A 25,118-nucleotide genomic window follows, 5' to 3' on the forward strand; every position below is an offset into this window, starting at 1 on the left:
GTGCAAAACTGAAAACTGATATGATTTCACTCTATAGCTATTTAAGGATCATTTTAATGTAACTGAATAAGCTCTTTATCTTTCTAACTCCAGGTGTGCCATTCGGTCTTAAAAGTAATCCATGGAAACCAAAACAGCTATTCTACTCAACCTATTCCAATATGAGTAAAATAATAGCTGTAGAGTTGGACATGACAAACCAGCCAGTTCCCTGAAGTGTACAGGAGAAAGCCTGATGTAACACACAGCTAGTGGAACCCACCTCTGTTCCTGCTTTTCTCCTCTCTGTGTAACTCCCTGATGCTGCTTGCTACACACCATGACAGAGAAAGGCAGTGAAATGTTCCCATCTGAATAGGAGCCGCTCAATGCATATTTAGCCCTGAGATGCTAGAGAATGCTCTTGCAAGAAAGGATTTCTTCCTCAGGAATTTAACTTGGAAGGAAAGCCGTCCTTACAGAATTTGAGACATTTTATTATAGTACTTCTCACCTTAAGCAGAGAAGTGGCTGACTGGCCACTTGGAAGAAAGAAAGTGTTTATTATTAAAAGGGAGGCCTTGCCTGCAGAGATGTGGGAACAATTGGGTCTTGGAGTATTTGGGCTGGAATAGGGTTATTTCTGCTATTCTTGAAAAGATATCTGGCATAGAAATCTTGAAAAGATATAGGTGGGCATCCTTCCTAGTGTTCCAAGACCCAGATGACAAACAAGAAAGTCTGATAAGTATACTGACCTCACCGCCCTCTATCTCTCCACATGCTTCTGGGGTTCATGCTGAAAGGGGTAACTGAGGAGAGTTTGTTATAATATTATACCTACAGGTCAGTGGAAAGCCTGCCAGGCTCTTGGCTCCTGTGCTCATATATGTGGTACTTAAAACACGGAACTCTGTGGTCATACCATTCGGTAATCTTTAAAACATTTTCTGAATGTTAATTATATGCATAGGTCCACTGTGCCCTTCAGTTATAAAGACCCAAAGACGTATATAAAAATGAGACATTGCTATGCCTCCTCCCTTGTCCCCTTTGCATATACATATGTGCGCATAAAAAAAGACATGAAAAAGAGGACACCAATAGCTACATATAGTTGATTTGTATTATCCTTAAAGAAGAGAAACACCCTGAGCCAGGACAAATCTGATTCTTGGGTGGACCCTTGAGGAGCGCAGTTATAGATCTAAGTAGCCCAGGACAGAGGGATCTTGTTGCACATGAACAACCTCTGACCGCCATCAGGTTGGGGAGACGCTTATGTAGCTGTGGGGCCTCTGACTAAGCGGGAGATCACTCACGTCCCCCAAACATTGACAAATGGAGTTGACTGCCTCAGGAAGTAATAAGATGCTTCTGTGTGGAGTATCCCCAGCAGTGAAACCTAGCCTGACGCTAGGTGGGCAGGCATTGAGGACATGTTTAGTAAATAAATGTCAGTGTGACCTTATTGGGAAGAAACTGGATTGGGTGACCACGGTTCTCCTGTCGGTAATTCTATGTAGGAATCCATACTGGGTGTCATAGGAAAGTCACAACTTGAGAAAAACAAGTACAAAAGTGTAAGGGGATGGACTCTTATGACTTTTTTCCTTCTCATTTTAAGTGATTAAATATATCATCTTGACTATGTTCTCATAAAAATGTTGAAAATACAGAAAATCAGTAAGAAAGAGAGGGCAAAATCCCTATTGATTAGCCCTCCAATATCTCTTTGGCTCTTTCCTGTGATCCTTATTTTCAAAATACATGTTTACATGAGTCTATGTACTTTTTATATTTATCATTTTTCTTTTAACCTGAACAATTTATGTGTTACATTCTTCATGAATATTTTTAGAGGCAATATTCATGGTACAAAATAATATGTTCTAGACATAACTTGCTTAACTTTTCCTCTACTATTGGGCATTAAAGTTGTGTTCACTTTCCCCCTATTACAAATATTTGGTAAGAGGGGAACAATATTTTCCAACATTTTGATAACAACTACTAAATAAGTTTCCCATATATTTTTGCTTATTTATACGGGTATCAGCGATATGTATCAAAATTTGCCAGTGCTTCCTCTCATTGGGTATTGATATTTAAAATTCCTTTTCTAATGTTATACATGGAAAACAGTATCTGAAACTGGTATCTGAAACAGTATCTGAAACGTGCAGAGACAATTCAACACGTGTGCCTTGTGTTCTTTGGTGGCCCTCTTAAAGAAAGAACTGAGATTTGCGAAGACCCTCTCTTGAAAGATAATCTGTTGTTATTGATGGAAACTATCTTCTAGGCTTAGACTTGCTGTCCCTAAGGGTGAAGAAGAATTTCCTTAACTGGTCCCATTGCTGCTATAGCATGTGTGTAGGGAGGGGGCGCTACACCGCAGAGACACTTGATGGTCAGATTATATGTTTGCTTTTTCTTTTCTTTTCCCCTGCTCCTAAAACTGTCACTCAACCCTGGCTTTTCTTTTATTTTTTTCCTTCTGTATGGACCCTCAGATGAGTAGTTTACTTTGTCTTCACAATTAACCCTGTGGTTTTCCGTAAGGAGGTTGATCCATCACTTTTCCCCAAGGAGTTCCCCATCAGTGAGAGTGTGGCAGGTTCTGTGGGGGGCACACAGATCCTTGACCTGCAAACCTGAAGCCTGGCTGGGGGATTAGGCACAAAGAGCAGGGTTGGCAGCAAGGCCGTGAGTCAGAACCAGGTGGTCAGGCTAGAATGAGGTTAGATTGAGGATGAGGGGCTAAGGTGGCAGTTCAGTGTAAGTCAGAGGAGAGCTAGGCGAGGGGACAAGCAGAGGGTGGGGGCGGACGACCGAAGGTGGTTTGCGTCCTTACAACTCTCAATTGGAGTTTATTATTAATATAATGATGCAGCCCATAATACACTTTGTTTCTTTCATTGTTTAATGAGTAATACATATTTGTGAAACTGCGTTCTAAAGGCACCAAGGTATCCACTGAAAATGAATTTCCCTCCCACCCCGGTCACTCAGCCACACAGTTCCCTGGATGAGAATTAGTTTCCTGGTTGAGGAAATCAAGGTGCAAAGAGAGAAACTGCTCGAGGCCACCCTCTGGCAAGGGCAGTCCTGCCTTTCTAACACCGAGGTGTGTGCTGTGTCCAAGCTACCTCACTGCGCTCTGTGGGGACACTCAGCATTTATGGGTAGTTATTATTCATATTTTTTTAAGCATCAGTTTTCTATTTCTACATAAGTGATACCTCTTCTGAGGCCCGCCCATTCCCATTAGTCCCCATCGCAGTGTATGTGAGTTATTCTAGGGTTTTTGAAAAATGAATCACATCCACGATACTGAAGTGTTAAAGGTACAGACTCCACAAATGAATTTGGGGTGCCTGCTGTGTACTTCCTCCGTGCTGGGTGGAGGACATACTAATGGTGATAAAAAAATCACCTGTTTTCACTGAGGGACATTTAGAAGTTGCTGCAAGTCATGACTTTTCATTATCTTCTCTTTGAAATGTATTTTGTTTTAATCCAGCAGTTGGACTTTCTGTATGAATGTTGTACTTCAACAAAAAGTTTGTTTTGTTTTTTTTAAATCCCATAATGTGAAGTCATTTGTTACTTTCATTTCCAGATAAGCTAACGTTTACTGAAATTAGAACTTTGGGGGAGTAGCAAAAAGCCACAGATGCTCCCCGCCTTATATAGATTCCTTGTGAAGGATTTGTACATATGAATGAGAGGAGGGTGGGATTCCCAGTGTGGGTCATGGCCTGTATTTGTCCACTGGTGTAGGGTTCCCGGGGAATGATGGGACCAGAGAGTGTGCACCCTATTTCCTGATGCTGTAGCTGGGGTGCTGCCACTCTGAGCTGCTTTCTGGAGTTGAACTTGGAAAGCAACGTCCCCCTATAAGAAGTGCCATCAGCTCTCTTGATTCAAGTGCATTGCTTAGATATCTCTGGGATCCCTAGGCTACATGACCACAAGCTAACATACTTCTATGAAAAGAATGTGCTTTGAGTTTCCAATAGCTGATTTATAATTACCTTTTGCAACATAACCTCTCAAAAGTTGAGATTATTTGTGCTTGCTCTATTTACCTTGCTCATTTGACTGCAAACAATGGAATTCAGGCTTTTCATTAGCTTGTATTGTTCTTTTGATGAGTGACTGTGTGAATATTGTGTACATATGTGTATCTATTTTAACCTATGTGGTGGTATTTCTAAGAATTAGAGTTGCCGTAACTTGGTTTTCAAATGTGGGCCAGAGTCTTTGCTAAATGTAAAGCAAGCATACAGATCAAAGATCAACCAGCTGTTTCAGAATGTAAAGGTCATTTTCACATCACATCCAGATTTGCCTTTTAGTCTTTCTGTAAGGGCTTTAATTACACTCCTGATTGCTTAGAAAAAGGCCCTCAGTGATCTAAGCTGGTATTGCCTACCAAGATAGAAGAAAGCTTTCAAGATCTTGGAGGACCTCATGTTTCATTTTTGGATGATTGTCAGTAACCTCTAAAATGAGGAATCTCTGTGATCTATTTGTGAGTTCTGGAATGACTAATGTGGCAGCCAGGGTTGACAAGTCTTGCTTTTTGTATTGTGTTTCCACGTGTTGGAGTTGACTTTGACCTTTGACTTTTACTGTTTCATTCTTTCCTTTCCATGAGTTCACTAGAGCATATAGATTCAGAAGGCTTTGTGTGGACTGGGAGGAAATTATAAGCTCCCATGTCGATATTAGTTTGCTCATTTGTTTTTAATGAAGTATGATATTTTAAAGCAATCATGGTGGAGTTCTCAAAACTTTTCTATTGGAGTTTGTCCATGTCATTCAGAGCATAGAATAGTTCTTGTTTGAATCTTAGGACTAGATCCCAGCATCACATATCCAATTCAGCAAAGTAGATATTCCCCTCAGGGCCAGTGGTTTTGGGGGGAGAAAATGGGTAACTGCATATCTGATTTTATTTTGTGGAAGGAAATGGGTAACTGCATATCTGATTTTACTTGATTCAAAGATTATTTTCAGGCAGGGAAGATTTTTTAATTGATATATAATTCACATACCACAAGCTTTACCCTTTTAGAGTGTATGTAAGTCAGTGATTTTTTTTTTTTTAGTACATTTACAAAATTATGCAATCATCACCACTATCTAATTCCAGTACATTTTCATCACACTGTACTTCCCCAGTCCCTCTACCTTCAGGCTCAGGCGAACACTAACCTACTTTCTGTCTCTCTAGATTTGCTTATTATGGAGATTTCACATAAATGGAATCATACAATATGTAGCCTTTTTTATTTCTCTTTCTTCACTTAGGATAATGTTTTCAATGTTCATCTATGTTTAGTATGACTCAATTTTTCCTTTTTATTGCTGAATAATATTCCATTGTATAGTATCTTAGTCAGTTCGGGCTGTTATGACTGGTTGGCTTAAACCACAAACATTTATTTCTTACAGTTCTGGAGGCTGAGAAGTCCAAGATCACGGTGCTGGTGGAGCCATTGTCTGGTGAGAGCCCGCTTCCTGGTTTGTAGATGGCCATCTTCTTGTGTCTTCACTTGGCTATGAGCAGAGAGAGGAAGCAAGCTTTCTTTTTATAAGGGCACTAATCCCATTCATGAGAGCTCCACCCTCCTGACCTAATTACCTCCCAATGGCCCCCACCTCCAAATATCATCATCACACTGGAGAGTAGGCTTCAACATATGAATTTTGGGATGACATAGGGATATTCTACTTTGTGTTTATCTGTTCATCAGTTAATAGATATTTGGGTTTTTCCACTTTTTTACTATTTTGAATTGGGCTACGATGAACATTCTTGTACAAGTTTTAGTGTGGACATATATTTTAAAGGCTCTTGGGTATATACCAAGGAGTGGAATTGCTGCATCAGATGTTTCAGAACTATGTATATTTCAGAACTATGTTTCAGAACTTAAAGGTCATTTTGCATTTGAATAATCCACTTTTCCCAGCACCATTTGCTGAAAAGACTATTTTCTTTCCCTATCAAATTGTCTTGGCATCTATATCCAAAATGAATTAGCCATAAATGTGAATTTAATTTCTACAGTCTCATTTCTATTCCATGTCTATCTTTATGCTGGTGCACACTATCTTGATTCCTATACCTTTATGATAAGTTTTGAAATTGGGAAGTTAAGCGTCCTACAAATGTGTGAAGATAATTTTTTGATGGATGTTTATATCCACTCTTCTACTTCACATTCTTTGAGATATCTTTTCTCTGCCATCATAAAGTCATATTTGGAATGTTACTTTGAACTGGCCGTGAATTCAGTGTCATGTATGACCTCACAGTTCCAGTATAAAATGTCTGGATTTGGAACCAGGCATATTACAAAAGTTTGACCACTAGCTCTGTCTGTCTCAATTTCTTAACTATAAAATAAAGCATAAAACCCAAATCAAAGGATAATTCTGAGAATTAAGAAAATGTAACATATATAAAAGCATCCAGCATGATGCCTGGGAAGTGTTAGATACAAAATAAATATCTGTTGCCTTTCCTTGCCCTTCTCGTGTATGCGAAAACGTTCCTTGTACCTTGTAAGATGGTTCTGAGTTCTTCCGTAAGGTCAGCCATCTTCCATTTAGAAAGTTTTTCCCAAAGTCATCACATGGATTGGTATTACAGAATTTTCTAGTCTATTCTGTGGTTTTGTTTGTAGCACAGTGTTTCAGACTTTTCAATCACCAGTGTCTAGCATTGTGCCTGACCAGCAGTAAGTGACCAATAAACATTTGTTAAGTGAATACTTTATGGATTCCATTTACCCATGTTCTTGTTTGCTTGGTAAATATAGTGCAGACTTCTTAGAGATGTGTTTTTAGGTAAGTCTGCATAACCGTTGCACGAGTGTTTCATTGCTGAGATATTTCCCATAAGATTTTTTTGAGCAATTTGTCCAGTTAGCTTAGAGTGCCTTTCCCTGGAGTAGGTCTCCTCTCCTTCAGATGACATTGTACTTCCCATTCAGATGTTTCCTCTTGAGAGTAATTTCAGACCGAAATAGAAAAGATGGAGTCCCAGTAGTAAACTTTAGAAAGCAAGGGAGGCGAATAAGGAAGTGGGGTTTAGGGAAAGATATGTGATGAGAGACCAAGAAGAGGCTTAGGGAAGATTAGGTCAAACAGAAAAGCATGGTCCCAGTCCCTGAACATTGCAAATGGTTTTTATGTCATAGTCATGGATTCTCATGACTCTCTCCACCTCCCAAGTCTAGACATGAAACTATAAGCAGAAAGTATCCAAGTATTACTGGCTGTTGTAAGCCCGATTCGTAGCCAAGAAATGGTGCCTGTGCACGTTAAGCTATTACCTACATGACGAATAAACCAACCTTTAAAGGTAGGAGTTCAAATCATTTCATGGACTCATAGGATAATGGAGTTTTAAAGTTAGACCACATCATCAGGCTGAAGGAATATTGGTAAGTGTCACCTCAGGGCAGATAGGTTTGGAAATAAGTTCAACAAAAGTAACAGATCTGGCTTTGTTGTTTGCTTACTTTAACTGCAGGACCTCTCAGACCATTTATGTGTTAATATGTATTTAAGAGGGAATGTAGGAGCACACCGCAAGGTGACTGGTCTATGGGGACTTACTTTCTCCCCCACAGAGAGCCCTGTGAAACTGGTATTTAGCAGAGCACATTTTGAATAATTATGATCCAGGATAACACGTTTACTTTTCAGATGTGAAGTCTAATTTGTTAGTCTTTGTGTATTGCTGTTTCTAGGAAGGGTCATGTTTGCTGGTACATTACATGGAAGCTAACTGACTGTTATCTAAGAGAACTGTCAAAAAAGTGAGAGCTTAAATTAGGAGTTAAAAATCAAACTCCTGAAACACTGTGTGTGTGTGAGTGTGTGTGTGTGTGTGTGTGTGTGTGTGTGTGTGTGTATCTATATATCTATATATCTATATCTATATCTACATCTATATCTATATCTATATCTGTATCTATATATATATATAACTTACAAAATACCCTACCTTCCAGGATCTAACTTTTTAAAAATGTGTTACTTGTATAGGTTGGTCTATATGGTACCTAATAAGCCCTGATGTAATGAACTCATAAACTCATAAAATTTGATTTCTGCAACTCTTACTCCTTAAGATGGAGGACAGGAAGAGCAGGACAGGGACCCCTATAAAACAAGACCACTGACTTCTGCTATGCAATAAGCAAAACACAGACAGCTGACCTGTTATGGCTGGAATGCGTTTTTGGAGCTCTGTGGTAGAGCAGACCATCTCCAGTTACAAATTTGGATACAGGCTGCCCTATATTCCTCATAGTTCCTCCATCTTCCCTCCCTGGACCCAGACACCCCACACTTCCTTCTTTCCTCCAAGTCATCTAATAGGGTTTGTTTATTTAACTTTCTTTAAAAGATAGCGGGAAGAGGGAAGGAAGGAGAGAGGGAGGAGGGAAGGGAGAGGAGAGAAAGGAGGGGGTAGGTAGGTATTGGAATAGGTCTTAGTGGTACAGATACCTTCACTTCCTGTACATCTAGTTTGTGTGTGTTGGTGTGTCACCATTGTGGTGTACCAGTAGCACGGAAGGGATTCCCAGTGTCAGGGGTTTCCATTCACACCTCTAGATAACAGACCCAAGCTCCACTGATTTTCTTATCTACATTCTTGGAAGGTTTCTGCATTCCCCCGCTAGATGACTGGGGAGGCGTGACTTAGGCAGAGTCTCTCATTTTGGAGCGTAATGTTTCTCCAGCAACCAGAGAAAGCAGGGTCAGAGCCTGAGGACTGCTGGAGGGATTTGAGTCAGAATCTGAAATTGGTGAGTGTTGGGGAACTTGAGAGAAGCCTGGATCAGGTGACCATTTTAGGAAAATGAACCATCAAACTCAGACCAGTGATGACTGTTTTCTTTTTATTTCAGTGATACGTGTTCCTTATTTAAATAAATACCAAGCAGAACAAACAGTCCATAGGGGAAATTAAATATTACCCAAAAGTCTCAACCAGAAAATAACCAATGTTAACATTTATTTCAGGACTGCCTCTATACATTTACGAGAGAGACGAATAGAGGGGTGGATAGATATACAGTGGGCAGAAATAATGTATAAAATTGAGCTGAAACTAAACAGTTTTAAAAGAAAAATATTCCACTTGATCTTACTTGAATGTAACAAAGGGGAAAAAATGGCTAATCTTCCTTACGCTAAGTGGATTAGTTTTCTTAGTTTTTCTTAGTTCAGAAGATAGTTGGGAGTCAGAAAGGGTTTTGAGCATGCCATTAGGTTGGTGCAAATGTAATTGCGGTTTTTGCAATTATTTTTAACTTCTTAAACCGCAATTACTTTTGCACCAACCTACTATAACAACATAATAAACAATCTAACACTTCAGTCAGTGTCACTCCCTGATTTCAGATGTTAGGTTTTTGTTTTGTTAGGGTTTATAATTTTAACACTCAGCTATAATGCCCCTGGTTATTCCCCCCACCCCCACCCACACACATATTTAACCCTAATCAATGCACTTTTAACCATCAGTCTTTTCCACGGCTTTGTCATTCTTGATAATTTACTGTTTGCTGGGTTTCATCATCGTTAGTCATTAAGGTTTCTTAGAAAGGGCTTCTGGATGTCGTGTTTCCTGAGTTGTTTTGTCTTTGGGCGGTGTTGCCTATTGCCTTTTTTTTTTTGAAAGACCACTTTTCTATTACCAACTTGTCTGCTAAAGAGGCTGTACTAAATTATATTCTACTAGCAGTCTATGAGAATGCCTGTCTTGAATGGGGAACTTTTATTTGAAAATATCTGTTTGTTTGAAATGGCGGCATTACATTGGGCAGTGGCTAACGTAAATTTGATTTGGTAAATTGGATATCAGATTATGGAAACACTTGACTGTTGGGAAATTGGCTGTTTTCGTGGTGAATTTCTACTTTCCTTGCCAAATTCACAGCTTGCCTGCAGGCCGAATGATAGCTACTAGGCAGCATTGCTGAGCTGTTTCTAGGACTTTGTAAATTCAGTGCTGGAATCCTCTTAAAAAGCTTCTCCTCAGCCCTCCCCACTTTCTGTGAAAAGGCATCTGGCTGGCTGAGGGTAGACTTTTGTTGCCATCTGAAGATAGTAGAAAGTAGTAAATATTTACATCTACAAAAAAAAAATAGCATCTGATAATTGTTTGAACTGATAACATTTTCTTTGTTCTGAAATATAATCTTTTGTTTATGTCATAGACTATTTTCTAAAAACTGACTAGCTGTTACCATGTTTCCCCAAAAATAAAACCTCACTGGACAATCAGCTCTAATGCGTCTTTTGGAGCAAAAATTAATATAAGACCTGGTCTTATTTTACTATAAGACCAGGTATTTATAATATAATATAATATAATATAATATAATATAATATAATATAATATAATATAATATAATATAATATAATATAATATAATATAATATAATATAATATAATATAATATATAGTATAATATAATATAGTACCGGGTCTTATATTAATTTTTGCTCCAAAAGACGCATTAGAGCTGATTGTCCGGCTAGGTCTTATTTTCGGGAAAACACGGTATAAACCATTCCTAAATGACACATGGACTTCGCACATCTTTTTGTAACATGGTTTACCATTGCAGCTGTGTGAGTCAGAGGGTCTGGTCCTTTTAGGGAAGCTCATCTCTGTACTAACACAATTTGAAATACCTGCAAGTTGAAGTTGGGTTTATTACTGTAAATCCCTGCTGACCTCATGTAGAAAACTAATAGCCTGTTTCACCCTTTAAGGTATTCTCTCCAAACAATGGAGGGAATGGGAAAGAAAATTTCTTAAATGACTTAATGCATTTCAGTTTTGGCCATCATACTTTATGGTGACTCAGCTGTATGCCACCCATGGACTTTTTCAGAGTTGGTAGAGTGAGCGCATACCTGGGAGATTTCAGGAGGCAGAAATGTCCGGAGCTGTTCTCACGTTGTGCTAAAGGAAATAAGGGAGGAAATAAATGGCTTAGAATGGTGTGGTCTCAAGCTCTTCTGTCTAATGTGGTAGCTACCAGCCACGCGTGGCTATGTAAATTTAAATAAAATTAAATCAAATTTAAAATTCAGTTTCTTAGTTTGCACTAGCCACATTTCAAGGGCTCCATAGTCACACGTGGCTGGCGGCTGCAGTACCAGATGGCACCTAAGAACTATTGGACGGCTCTGGTTTATATTCTGATCTTTTGTTTCATGGTCCTTCAGGGTTCATTTCGGCCCCAATGAGTTGGTTTTCTGTCTTTTCTGGGTACAGATTGCCCTCAGCAAGTCCTGTGTGTGGTGCAAACTAGCTCTTGGCACTTGGCACTGCGGGACCTACTAGATGGCCTTCTGGTCAAGGCCCAGGAGTTACTCAGTGTTCTTACCAAAGGATTGACTGGGTCTTGGGATTTTGACTCATTAATAATAAAACTACCCTTTAGCAATAATTAAATGTATCCACCTAGACTTTTACTTCAATTCCCTCTTCCCATTCTGGATGTGTGTTTTTGAGGGAGAGTACAGTCCTGGGTTCTGTCCCAGTGGTACCCCCACTGGCTAATCTTATGACGTTAGTAAGACAATTTCTCTGTGGCTCAGTTGTCCATTGAGAACTCACTCCCAACTGCTGCTTAAGCTGTTGAAGACAAATGCCAAATGAGAAGTTTTGAGGTTTGTGAAAAAGTATATTGAAAAGGTTTTTAGGGGTTTGTTGATCTTTTCATCTTTGTGCCCAGTTTTAGATTTCCAATGTCCCATTTGTGGTCTGTCTGTCACTAGCAGACACATACCCACCTTGATGAGCTAACTGGTCCTTACACTCCACAATGGGCTTCATGTAAGTGACTTTCTAAGGGAGAGCTGGGTTTGTTGACCAAGGAGACCTCTTTCAAGTCTGACTTACAGGACAGAAGTGGGATACTGTGGTAGGAAGAGCCCGCTGCCCTGAGGGTCAGGAGGAGGTGGCATTACTCCTGGTTGAACTATGAGTCTTTTTGACCCCAGGTTCTCATCCACCCACCTGACTAGCATGGAGTCTGCCAACGGTTCCTGTCTAGTGTTGTAGTTACCTAATGCTGTGTAACAAACAGCCCCATATTACTATTCCTAATATAGCTGTGAAGTCACACAACATCGCTTTGGCCATAATCACAAACCCATTCAGGCTCAAGGGAAGGGAGCAGTATCAACGGAGAAGTATCCATGTTACTTTGTAAGAAGAGCTTTGTGCTGAAATGTATATGTGTCTCGTCATCTTTGAGAAATACACCTTCCACACCCGGTCATGGTGAATTAGAATTGGCATCAGCTCTCTCTAAGCCATAAATAAGCATTGAGGTCTGACCAGGGTCTGGAAACGGAGGCATTTCTCATTTTTTTCAGGAGATACTGTCATTGCTCTGTGCTGGGGTGGCTTTGCCTTTGTATGTAAGGGTGGGGGAGTCACTATTGGCATAGCACTGGGACTTCTTTGATGAAAGAACACCAAATGGCATATTGAAACACCAAATGGTGTATTGAAACACCTTCAATGTGCTAAACTCTGATTCAACTGATGTCAGCAATGAATACACAACATAGGGGAATTGAGAGTGAAGATCAAGGTCGTAGTTGCTGAAAATTACCTTTAATCTGATGGAATCCAGCTAGACTTTTGATAATATGATTTACAACTCCCATTTTGACTGAGGTTTTCTCATTTGTAATTTCTAGTGTGCTTATTTCTCTTTTGTAACATTCTCATTTGATGCAAACTCCTAAACAATTAGGATCCTTCTTTCTACAAAATTTTTAAGCTTGATAAATGGATATTTTAGAATATTTCTTTTCCTATTTCTGAGCTAAAATGAGTTTTAGTAAAAATCTTTTAGTAGTTAGTGTAAGGGGGAGGGAGCACAGGTCATCAGTTTGATAAATGATCTGCCACATACCCGATTCTGTGCCAGTTGTATGAAATTAAAAGAAAACAAAAATAGAATAAGACAGTCTTCATATTACTTCAGATCTATATATTGTGCTGGAGGGAGAAAAATAGCTATTGTATTGTTGGCATTAGTAACAAGGGGGCTTTTACATTTTTCTTGCCTTTTGAGCTCTAGTCTACAATAACCACCCCAGCTTTTGAAAACCTGTTTTCTCTGCCTTTTCCTTCTATTTCTCCTTGTAACATTTTTTAGCTTGTATAGTTTTAAAATGTTATGGTTCATTTTCTTGCAGCAGTCTTTTCCCTAGGAGTAAAACTTCCTGTACCTCTTTTTCTCCCCACCTAGATTCAATGAATTAGTGATTTCTTGCTTTCTTTTGGGCCTCGTACAAGGCATTGTTTATTATTGCCCCTGCCATTCTAGAAGGACACCCCCAAAATATATCTAGGGAAATTTGTTTTACAGAATTTGGTTAAACTTAGATTCTCAGTCCTAGGGTTATTTTTAGCGAGGTAGACAAAGTGAGGTACACTCGAAATGTACGTCTGATACATTAACCATTAGGTATTTAGTTTCTTGTTATTTGAGAGCGTTCAGTTAATGCTTATGAAGCAATATTCATTCTTAGTTTCATGTTTACATTTCTGAAAAGACCAATGAGTACGTTTTTATAGGAGATAGAGAAAATTTTAAAATTCACATTCACAATTTATAGTGACTCGATTGATAGTCTTTTTAGATAAGTGATGAAATGCAGTCTGTGGTTGCCAATTGTTAAAACTCTACCCTGCTTCCGCCAGCAGTTGTCAGTTAAGGGAGGATAACAACACCCACTGATAAAATTCAAACCACAAGATGTTATTTAAAGTTCTTGGTGGTGGTGGTGGGGGGTGCTCTCTCCTCTTGCCCTTTAAACTGCTCAGTCACATCCTGCGTTGCATTTTAATTTGATGCAAATTAGATGCAGTAGATGTAGATCTGGTATTAGATGCTAACACGAAAGTAAATACTAAAATAAAAGAAGACAGTTCTGTGGAGTAAGTTTTTCTATCATTTCTGAATGGCTGCAAGATTTAGGGCAGCGGTTCTCAACCCTCACTGTTCATCAGAATCGCCTGGGGAGCTTGTCAAAATGCCCTTGTCTAGACAGAGTGTCTGGATGAATTGGAATGGAGTGGGCCCAGAAGTTGGTATTTTATAGATGCTCTCCAAGGTGATCCTGGCATGCCGCCAGGCTTGAGAAATATTGCATGAGTATTCCTCTCCACATTCCTCTCTACCTAGTCAATTCCTACCCATATTTTTAAGGCTTCCCCGCAGGCCATGTCTTTCAAGCTTTCCCTCACAACTCCAGCTTCACTGCCTACTTCCCTGTCGCTGCCCACAACACCGATTAGATGTCCGTCCCCCCCCCCCACCTGTTTTCTTCTTGTTTCATTTACATACATCTTCCTCCTGGATCAGAGTGATTTCCTCCTTGGACTAAACTTCTGTCGTTTAGTTCCATCCCTTAGAGATTAGCACAGCTATGGACACATAGTAGGTACTTTATAGGTCTGTGTTGAGTTGACTTTTCATCAGCATGGCTGTTCTCCTTTAGCCTCTGGTCTTTGCACTATAGCTTCCTTTATTAGCACACATTTATCCATAAGTGTTTCTTCATTTTGAGACATGGAAGGATAAGGAAGAGTGACGAAACTGTAGAAGGAGGAGGAAATTCAGCCCATTTCTGATTTTACTATTCAAGAGTGAGGGGATTAATATTGACCTGTGGACTCCTCCCCCTCTAACGAGAAATTCAGTCGTCCTGTGCTAGAGTGGCTCTCGGGATTACGTGGATGAAAATGCAACAGGAAGGGAACTGTCCTACTGGAGAAGGTGAAAATGATCTGAGGGATGCACCTCTACTGGAAGGCATGTTGCAGAATATGGGATTTTTTCAGGAGAAGATAATATACTCCTAGAATTTGAAAACAGAAAAGACAGGGAGAATGGATATTGGTAAACAGCAAGCAAAGGCGTGCATGATAATTTACCAAAATATCAGATCTACCACTTAACACCCTTGACATTGGTTTGCATAAGAATACACTAAATTGTCAAAAGAAACTTCAGCTGTATCCCTAGTCTTATGAAGTCATGGTAGGAAGCTGAAGGATGGGAGAGCGATGTGTGGTGTTTCTACCTTTCAAGGGAAGGTAGACCATGAGTTGAAAGAAGATACGGAAAGTGTACACATAACTGAAGCACAGATAATGTTGACAAACAGGGTTTGGTTTGTGGGGCAGGCTCTTGGCACCTTTGAGGACAAATGTGTTTGGCAAGAAATTTGCTAAGCTGATCAAGAGCTTTCAACTGAAATTTGATGGAAAGAAAAAAAACATAAAACTTGATTGGATGGAGGACAATCGGCATAGACAAGACCAGTAACAGAGGAAGAGAACTTCAGTAATTAATAATAATAATAATAATAATAATAATAAATACCTGGGAAGCTTGGTGGTTATAATACCTATAGTTGTTTTCCATTGTGCAGCGTCTGAGGACTAAGCAAAGTAAACTTGAAACATTACAATTTGGACATAGACAGGATCATCTGATTTGTCCCATCCAGTAGGTTAGGGTGGTTCTCATGACTAAAATATGATTATAGAAGGGAATATTTTGCTTTAAAGACACAGGCTTATGGAAACTCAGACCCTAAAGGTGAATTGCTAGATAAGGGGGAAGGTTGCTTGGAAAAGTTGTTGTAGAGGCATCAATCTGCTGGGTTGCCAGGCAGAGGTTATAGACATAGATGGTGCTTTCTCCCCAGAGACTATAACTCTAGAATGGATGCCGAATGTGCTGATTAAACCCGCTGGAAGTTTCATTCTGCTAACTTCTGATACACTCTTGACTTGTTTTCTGATCATTTGATTTGTAAGAAGACTGAGAAAATAATACAAAGAGGTATCTCTGAAAAGAAACACAGAAACATTGGCCAATGGTGTACAATGCCAGGAACCAGGAGGTGACATCCCTAAAGAAGCCATGTACTCTAGAAACATTTCAACAGTTCAGACAAAAGAAATGACCTCTCTCACAGCCAAAGACAAAATGGTAAAGAGACCTCAAAGAAGGAAAGGCGAGCTAAAATGTTCTGAAGCATACATATAATCCAAAATGATTCCAGTGAAGAGGGAAGGAAGAAGGCGCCTATGGAAATAGATACACGTGCTCACACAGAGAACTTTTTTTTCCCTGTGACTCAGATTAATGAAGGCTGGTTCAACAGTGATTGCTACCCATCTTTGTAAGTTACTTTCCCACAGAATGTAAAGATGAGTAAAGTGCCGTGAGAGATAGATGTAACGTCTAGTGGTCAGGGTATGAAGAGTGAGTCAGAATGCAGGAAACATATGGCATACTTTCAGAGAGCACAAACGTAAAGCGGGCGTTCAGAAGAGAAACAAAACCGGGGGTGGGAGTGGTTTCAGAAAAGGTTTCACGGAGAAGGTGACACTTGAAATGCTCTTTGGAGGGTGGAGGGAATTTCCACAGATAGAGGAGAGAGAGCGGGTTAGAAGGGCGCTCCTCACAGAAGGACTGGCAAGGACCAGGCAGGACAGGATAATTGCGGGAGAGTGTAGGATATAGCATATGTCTGTGTGAGGTCTGGGAGATGAGGTGTGAGTAATAACAGCTAACATATAATGGAGTGATATCTGTCATGGACTGTGTTGAGTGTGTTACATGCCTTATTTCAGTCAAAACCTCACGAAAAATTAATCCTTCTTTTTATCCGTCTTTTCAGATGAGGACACAACTCAGAAATTTAGTGACACTCAGTAAGTGGTAGATAGGGCCAGAGTCTAAAGCCAGTTCAATTTAACTGTATTGTGAAGAGTTTAGGATTTTTAACTTAATTCCATGACCATTGGGAATTTGGAGCAGAGAAGAGATTTTGGGAACCTTTTGGGAAGATAAACTGGGCAAAGGAATATAAGGTGGATTGATGTGATGGGAGAGAAAAAGTGGAAACCCCCCTGATGGGGACCTAAAATGGATTGGTGGTTGTGGGCATGGGAGAACGGGAAACAAGGAGAGCTAGTCTAGCCCCAAGTCACTGTAGTGGGGGATCTGGGAGAGGGTGGGTGTCTTCATCTGAGTTAGGGAAGTCAGAGGTATCAGCATGCGGGAGTGATGAGTTTGCTCTTGACGTCACCAGGTGGCTTCATGTCCCAGTGACAAATCCAGGAGCCATCCACCAGACAGTGGATGAGAAGGAGAGTAAAGATAGCAGAGTGGGTATTAACAGCTGCCTTGTTAAAATCATCAGTGTGGGTGAGGTGATCAAGAGCTAAAGTCTATAGGAAGAAGTGGGTGGAAGACAACACTTTGGTAAATGCCTGTGTAACTGGGAGGGAAAAAGAGGAGCCAGAAAGCAACCCTTTCAAGTTAAGAGGAACTACATAGGTAAGAGCATGACACAAATATGCTAGGATAATCTCTGCGGCAGTAACATCAGAAATAAGCTGAGGCTTGCAGAAAGTGGTTAAAACTACAAAACAGTTTGCAAACATATATCCAGAGTTCGATGAACAAATAAAAGATAAACACCTGGGTGTGGAAGATTTTGCTTCACAAAACATCAGGGGTCAAAATAATTGTTCCAAATCTGCTTGTTTTCCATGTCTTTCCTAAAGAACTACTAACTGAATAGAATTGAAGAAACACGGAGAAGAGGGACTTGAGACCCAAGACAGGTGAAAGTCTAGGAAATGGGCACCTAGATGTGTTGAATAGGTTCTGGGTTTCAGCTCAGCCCCAAAACTTACCAGAAACTGAATCACTTTAGTCTTCACAGAACCTCTGAGAGTAACATGCACGAGATGAAAGAGACTAAGATGGGTATCAGAAGTGTGAAAATGGGTAGATGCTGTCCTGATTATTAGAAAGAGAAAGGAAATTTCTGAGAACTCTAGACCAGTGTTTCTCAAGCCCAGCTGCGCATTGGACTCTGGTGGGGAACTTTTGCAAAATACTTTTGCCCAGGTTCCACCCCCCCAAAGTTTATGGTTAGAGTGGTATAAGGACATTACACTATCCGTATGACATTCTAACAGCCATCCAGGGGTTAGAAGCATAACTCCGTACTGACACGTTCTGTCCATCACTGCAGAATTCTTGAATGTATTATTACTAAAACAGCTGAACTGTTCACATTTAGAAAAGGAGCCAGTTTGGGTTCACTTAACACAAGACATGCTGGAGTACCCTTGTTTCCCTTTGTGGTGAGGTTACTGGATCATAAAAATAACCACAGACACAGTAAATCTTATTTCTACTAGTCAACACCGGAGGATTGGGGGAGGGTCATCCACGGCTCAGGAACTTGTCTCAGGTGGGGCTGGGATGGCATAAGAGGTGAGATCTACAACGTTGTAAACCACCCACGTTGAAGAATGTTTGGGAAGAAGATGGTAGGTGGTGAGGAAGACACAGCCTGATGAAGTCAAGGCAGCAGCAAAAGCCACCACCCCGAGGGAAGCCTGTGGTTAAGGTGATGGGGGGAAGGGCCCAGAGTGTCCGGGAGTAAAGGCTCGGCACTGGCTGGAAGTCCTGGGCATCAAGGCACCAGCCAGTATTGCCAGACAAGAGTGTTTAAGAGAAGGAAGCGCCTTTCCCATTGTTTAAGGAGCATGTCAGCCTTCTAAGTGTGAAGTATTTGTTAAGTACCTATCTTGTGACATCCTTGTGAACCAGGTGGGAAATTAAGGTCTGAGTCAATAGCTCCTCTTCTGGTGAAGGATAGGGTTGTCCAGGTGTGTGCACGGAGTTTTCATAATAATCACTTAGAAATTACCTTTACCTTCTCCATGTCGACCTGCAAGTGTTCTCTCCTAGGAATCCCACCAGCTTTGAATTGTCCATCTGTAAACTTCTGAAAGGTTCATATTAGGTTGGTGCGAAAGTAATTGCGGTACTTGCAATTGTTTTTAACTTTTTAAACCACAATTCCTTTTGTACCAACCTAATAGTAAACAACCTTGACCACCTGGATTTTCCCAATCTTTCTCTTCCTTTCTTCACTAGCAGGTACCTTTGATAGGCTACTTTCTGATTCTGTGAGCTAGGGCTTATTAGTTGTGTGTCTGTCCCTCCCTCCCTCCTCCTTGTAGATGTCTGAGACAGTTGGAAGTGTCAGGCTGAAGCTAGAGCTCACCCAAGAAGGTTAAATACAAGACACCCTAGAGTAGGAAGCTGAGGAGAAAACTACCCACTATCAGAACATCGTGCCAAGAGCCCAGCAACAGCTTGAATGATGACTTTCCAGCTTAAAAACATGATAATTTATTTAAACATTGTCTTATTTCACAAAGTATTCGAGGTGGTTTCTAATAACATACACACTATACTAGTGGATAGTGGGTAGTTGAGAATCGGAGCACAGTGACAAAGGTAAACCAAGCACCCAGACATCTTGTCCACTAAAGGTTCCCAGCAGCCCACCATCCATCCTAGAATCCCAAACAAAGAGGCATGTGTTTGCAGAAGTAAATTCTCCATGTCTAAAAGACAAAAACAAGTCATTTAGGAGTGGCACTCTGTTACTGACACCTAAACATTTTCTCATCAAGGTTGTTTAAGAAACCTTTGCCTTGCTTAAATTGGTATGGCCATTTTGAGGGGCAATTTGGAACATCTAGTAAAACTAAAACTAGTTTTTCCTTAAGATTCAGCAGTTCCACTTATTTTAGAAAATTATACCACAGCCTCACAAGGAGCCATTCCTGTAGCTCCGTGTTTAATGGCAAAGACTCGGATACAATCTAAAGGAAGAGTAAGTTAAACACGGCATAGTCGTATCATGGAACTGTGTTGTAGGAATGAAACAGAGTGTGTGTGTGTCTGTGGGTAATAATGTTGAGTGAAAACAAGGAATGTATGGAATGATACTGTTTATTACGCAAAATTGTTTACAAAGCCAGAAAAATGGTGGATAAAGATAATCTGTATAAATATCGATAGAGACCTATTAATTTGGGGTGATAAGAATATGGGTATTTACATATATCCTTTGCCTTTTTCTGATTAAAGAGAAAAGCAGCCACTGTGAAAGCATGACAGTGACCACTACATCCTACACTTGTTAACTCATGGAGAGGTGACTGCCCTGTTACCTTTTATGTGATTAGCTCATCTAATCACCTCAGTAACCCCTTTGGGGAGAGCCTTTAATGATTTTCATTTGTCAAATGAACACCTAAGTATTAGAGAGGCCAAAAACTTGCCTAATGCCACTTAGTAAGACTGGTTTTGAACTCAGTTTGAATCTGGAGCTTGTAATCTTAATTATTACATTACTCTACAAAATTTCCCAGTATCGTAGAGTGTGCTGGTTGGTTGGTTGGTTATTTACTTTTATATATGTAATCTCCCTCATGGTAGATCAAGGGCATAATTAATTCCAGGGCACAGTGCAGGAAAAGACAGTTCTTCAGCAATGAGAACAGTACAGTTCCACCAGCTTCTCCATGTGACAATCTAAGTTGAGCTAGGTGCACTCCTTACCTTATCTTTAGATGATTTCGGTGGCTCTTAACCTTGGTTCCCCGCCTGGGATAGGGTCTGGTCAGGAGCATTTTTCTAATTCTGCACATAATTCTAATGTGCAGAAAGAGTTGCGATCCACTGTTCTGTAAAGTCTGGACAGTGTCACATTCAAAGTTACACTGTTTGGCAAAAGCCTGGAGGGTGGATATTTTGTGTTGAGCATCAAGTACAGAGCCGTGGACCCTGACTCTTACAACCAGACTGCAGTCGATGTCTTAATGAAGACAAGGGTCCCACATCAGGAGCAGGGAGTGCAGGGACTTTTTTGCTCACCCCACCATGACCACGCAGACCTTAGCAGAATAGGATCTGTCTGGCCAACTACGTATGTCTTACTGATCGAGAGAGCGGTTTGAGAAAATCTGCCCTGATGATTAGCATGGGAGTGGGGCCTGGAAGCGCATGTATCTGGTAGTATTTGCCATCCCTGGCTCGATGGCAGGAGCAGCTATGGGGCAGGACAGAACTGTCCTTGAAAAAGAGCTCAGGGACTCCAATCTGCTGTCAAAAGTACACGAGATGCTTCAGGATTCTCTGCCCTGGGTAAAATATGAACCTTGGCAGTGGTTCTTGAACCTGGGCATCCAAGTCACCCAGAGAACTTGTTCAAAGCAGGTTGCTGGGCCCTGCCCTCCGTTCCTGACTCTGCAGGTTTGTAGGTGGGTCTGAGAATTTGCTTTTCTAACAAGCTCCTGGGGGTTGCTGATGCTGCTGGTCTGAAGACCACTGTTTTAAAACCACAGGCCTACAATAATAAAATGGGGTTTCCGGTTTCCTACCCTCTCTGCTGTGTCACAAACACACAAATGGAAGTATTAGTTCAGGGTAAGATAAGAAGGGTTGAAAACTACTGGTTATATCAGGGGTTCTCAAACTGACGTGCCCAAAAATCATCTGGAGAATGTGTTGAATGTGCAGACTATCACGCCCATCCCTGGATGGGATTCAATCTGATTCAATCCATCTAACGTGGAGCTTTCAAAGTCTACATTTTAAACGAGGATCCAGTAGATTTTGAAGAAGGTGGACCTGGACACTGAGAAATTGGACATGACTGTACAGTTATGGGGATTTACAGTGGGTTGGCTAATCTAGACCCAGAAATGTTAACTAATGAACAAAATTAACATCAAGCTATAGAGATGACCTCGGTGCCCTTGGCGTTCTTATCCTGTCAATCTCCCAGTCGGATTTACTTGGGTGAGGACGGAATTCACATGCCTATGCAAACTGTGGATGCTGTGACAAAGGAAAAGTGGGCCAAATACATCGAATAATAGTCAGTCCCCAGAAATATCCTAGCAGACTGGAATAATGGGTCAAAATTAATAGGAGGTAATTTAATAATAATACTTGACTAATAAAGAACAGTCAAGTCCTGAATTTCGTTAAAGGAAGTAAAAGAGTCCTTGTTCAGAAAGAAGGAAGCCTAGCTTCTCCATGATTCCTGCCACATCAGAGTCCTAGAGAACTGTAAGGACAGTGACCACTAGAGAGAGGTGTGGGCGTCCCCAAAGCCAAGGCAAACTTATACAGCCACAGTGTGTATAAGGCAAGGAAGGTGATTGCTCCCTTCTCTCCTGCTCTGGCTAGACCACACTTGTCTTTAGATCTGGGCACCATTTTCAGGAAAGCACGGACACACTGAAGTGTAATCAGAGTTGGACATCTGTGATCATAAGGGATCTGGATCATGTCACATAAGACATGGGTGATGAAAATGTGGCTGTTTGTTCTGGAGAAGAAAAGATTTGCTAGTGGAAGAGGGGAGTAGTGGGGAGTGCAGTTCCAATGCAGGTTATGGAGAAAAAAATGGTTAATCTTGTTCTCTGTAGTGACAGAGGGCAGATCTAGGACCAGTGTGTGGAAATTAAAGTGAGACAAATTTCAATTCTAAATGAAAAACCATCTAGAATAGATTTTTTTTTTTAAATGAAAAATGAAGTCTCTGTCATAGGAAGTGGTCAAGCAGTGATGGTCTGGCAATGTTCCAGGAAGAATTCTTGCTTTGGGTAAGAAGCGTGGCTAGAATTCACTCGTAGGTGCCATGATTCTGGACAATGACTGACTAGTATTTTTGTGCTTTTTGTTCTGTTTATTCAGTGGTGGCAAATAAATCGTTTGAGCCCAAACTTACAGCCTGGTGCCACTGTCAAGCTTTTTGTCTTATGGAAGCAGCCGCACTTTAAATCTGTGCCCACATGCATTTCTATTGCAGGATTGGGCTCTGAGCAGTAACTGAGTCTTCTCTGAAGACGTGGATTGCGAGGGGCATGAAACCTTTTGTTTGGGTGGTGAGGGTGTAGGAATGGATATTCTGTTTCAGTGCAAGAGAATAAGCATTTGAGTCTTCAGGCCTCTTGACCCCGTCTTTCCAGAAGACAAAAATGGTTTTTGGAGGTGTTGTTTGCCCATAGAGGAGGGAGGGTGGAGAGTCTTTGACTCTGAGCCTCAGTACTTATCCCCCAGGAACAGTCAGATAGCGTCCCTGCATCAGGCCAGTGGTCCAGATAGAACACAGATCTGTCGCATTTCACACAGAGATCCGGGATCAGCCTTCTGAGGGCATTGTGGTTAGAACCCACTTCCTGAAACCTCTGATCTTCTATGGAGCATACAACGAAATAACCAAAGCCTTACTTGTGATCACGTCACATTTTAGAAATGAAGGTATTTCAGAGAGCATCATTTCTAAAAAAGATGTATATCCAGGATGTGAATACTTTTCTTCTACCAAAGAAGACCAGAGACCACAAATGGATATTCCATTATACATGTTATACATGTTTTCTTGGTGTTAATTCAGAACATAATTTATCTATACATTTTCCTGGGAAATTGTAAATTAACTGGATCTATATGCCATCTGGTCTTCATGTGAGTTGTTTCCAAGGACGGAAGTAAAACCTCTTTCTCAAACAAACCCTGACCAAGTGTGTGATTGCAGACGCCCACGCCTGATAGATTAATAAATAGCTGTGTTATATGCCACTGTTTCAAATCTATTAGTTAATATTGGTTTTTTTTGGACATCCAATGGTCATGAGTAATGTAGCTTTTATCTTTCGCCATTTATGTCTTGTTCCAAAGTAAGCACGCGCTACTTGGATCACTTAAAAATCTGTTCGCACTTGTGCTACGGATCTTGGGAAATGTTAATATGTTGAAAGACAAAGCTGTTTTAAAATTCTATAAAGTCCTCGTATAGTTTTGGTTGCCAGAGGAGTATAGGATCTTTTCTGCACATGCCCTTTTCAGGAAGCCAGCAGAGAAATAAATGAAACTAACATCTGTTGAGTGTCTATTTTATTCAGGACGGGTACTTTATCCTCATTTTCCCATTTCATCGTGACAATTCCTCATTTCCTATATAAAAAAACAAGCTCAGAGAGGTTAATACATTTGTCAAGATGCACAGACTTTATAATGAGGGAGCATCAATTCAAACTTAGGTCTGACTCCTTCTGAGGCATTTATGCACCATGTATGTCTTCTTTACATCATTTCCCAAACTGTATATTCTTTTCTAAGTGAAAATTTCTAAAATAAATTTTAAAATCTGCCTTTGTTGACAAAATGCTTGGCAGTGGCTTGGTCGTTTATTCTTCCCCATTCTTGGTAGAAATCAGAGTTCTCTTCTCCTTCATTGAAGCCCCAGGATGGCATATGTTTGCATGCCTTATCCCCACTGGACTTTTAGCTGGAACATCATTTTCACCTGGGCCTGACCCATCAGCTTCCCAAGGTGGGTGGCAATGGTGAGAGAGGACCTACCTCCTTTCAGCGGGGCCATTTTTTATTTGAACGAAATGCATCGGGCTTTACCCATCTGTTGGATTTGGCTACCAGGTGGTTTGTTGAAATGAAAGCAGGTCCCAGACTGAATTCTGTCACATATCAGACACTTGTATGAGACAGAAGACACAAGAGCAGTCATACAACCTGTCCCTGTCAGCTCAGGGACGTCCCAGCTCTGTGCTGGGGCACGTGGACAAGTACTTGCAGGAGAGGCTTACTCCGGACAGGTACCACAGCATTTCGAAGGAGGATTGGCCCCGACCAATCAGATCAATGGCCAGGGGATGGAGAACCTTCTGGGGAGGCTGCAAATGCTGCATTTCTTGATCCAGTTGGTGGTGATGTCAGTATTTGCAAATGTGAAATTTCTGTCTGTGTCCTTAAGATTTCTTTGCTTTACTATACGTAAGTTATGCCTCAGCAAAAAAAAAAAAAAAAAAAAAAAAAAGGAGGAATAAAATATGGTCCTTAAACTGTTCACAGACGATGAGTGGGGAAACTATTATATTTTGAAAGCAATAAACCCCTTGAGTTAGAGGTTTTCCATGGAAGAGCCATGGGGAGAGGTGAGATCACACAAGGGTCTTCATTGGTACCCCCAACTCAGCATCTCAGACACCCCTGAATTGGCGGCCTGGCCCCTGGCCAATATCTATCTCCCTTAAGGGCTTTTTCTTCACCATTTGAAGGAGGTTAGCACCGTGAAGTCAGCTAGATGGAGTAGAAGACACCAGGCTTGTGTGTGACTCCCCTGTCAAAGCCTTCC

General features: G+C 40.7%; 1 protein-coding gene across 3 annotated transcripts in view; it reads left to right on the forward strand.

Moving 5' to 3' along the window:
* Window positions 1–25,118, forward strand: part of OSBPL3 (oxysterol binding protein like 3) — a 158,579-nt gene that overhangs the window by 54,189 nt on the left and 79,272 nt on the right. For 2 of the 3 annotated variants that reach the window (XM_074340882.2, XM_074340883.2), the window contains exon 3: window positions 5,446–5,514. The exons of the other annotated variant lie outside the window; for it this stretch is intronic. The gene's annotated coding sequence lies outside the window, so the exon portion shown is untranslated. The remainder of the gene's footprint in view (window positions 1–5,445; window positions 5,515–25,118) is intronic. 3 annotated transcript variants of the gene reach the window in all.

Source organism: Rhinolophus sinicus, chromosome 4 (assembly GCF_057876585.1).
Source record: "Rhinolophus sinicus isolate RSI-liver-muscle chromosome 4, RSI-T2T, whole genome shotgun sequence".
Lineage (NCBI taxonomy): Eukaryota > Metazoa > Chordata > Mammalia > Chiroptera > Rhinolophidae > Rhinolophus > Rhinolophus sinicus.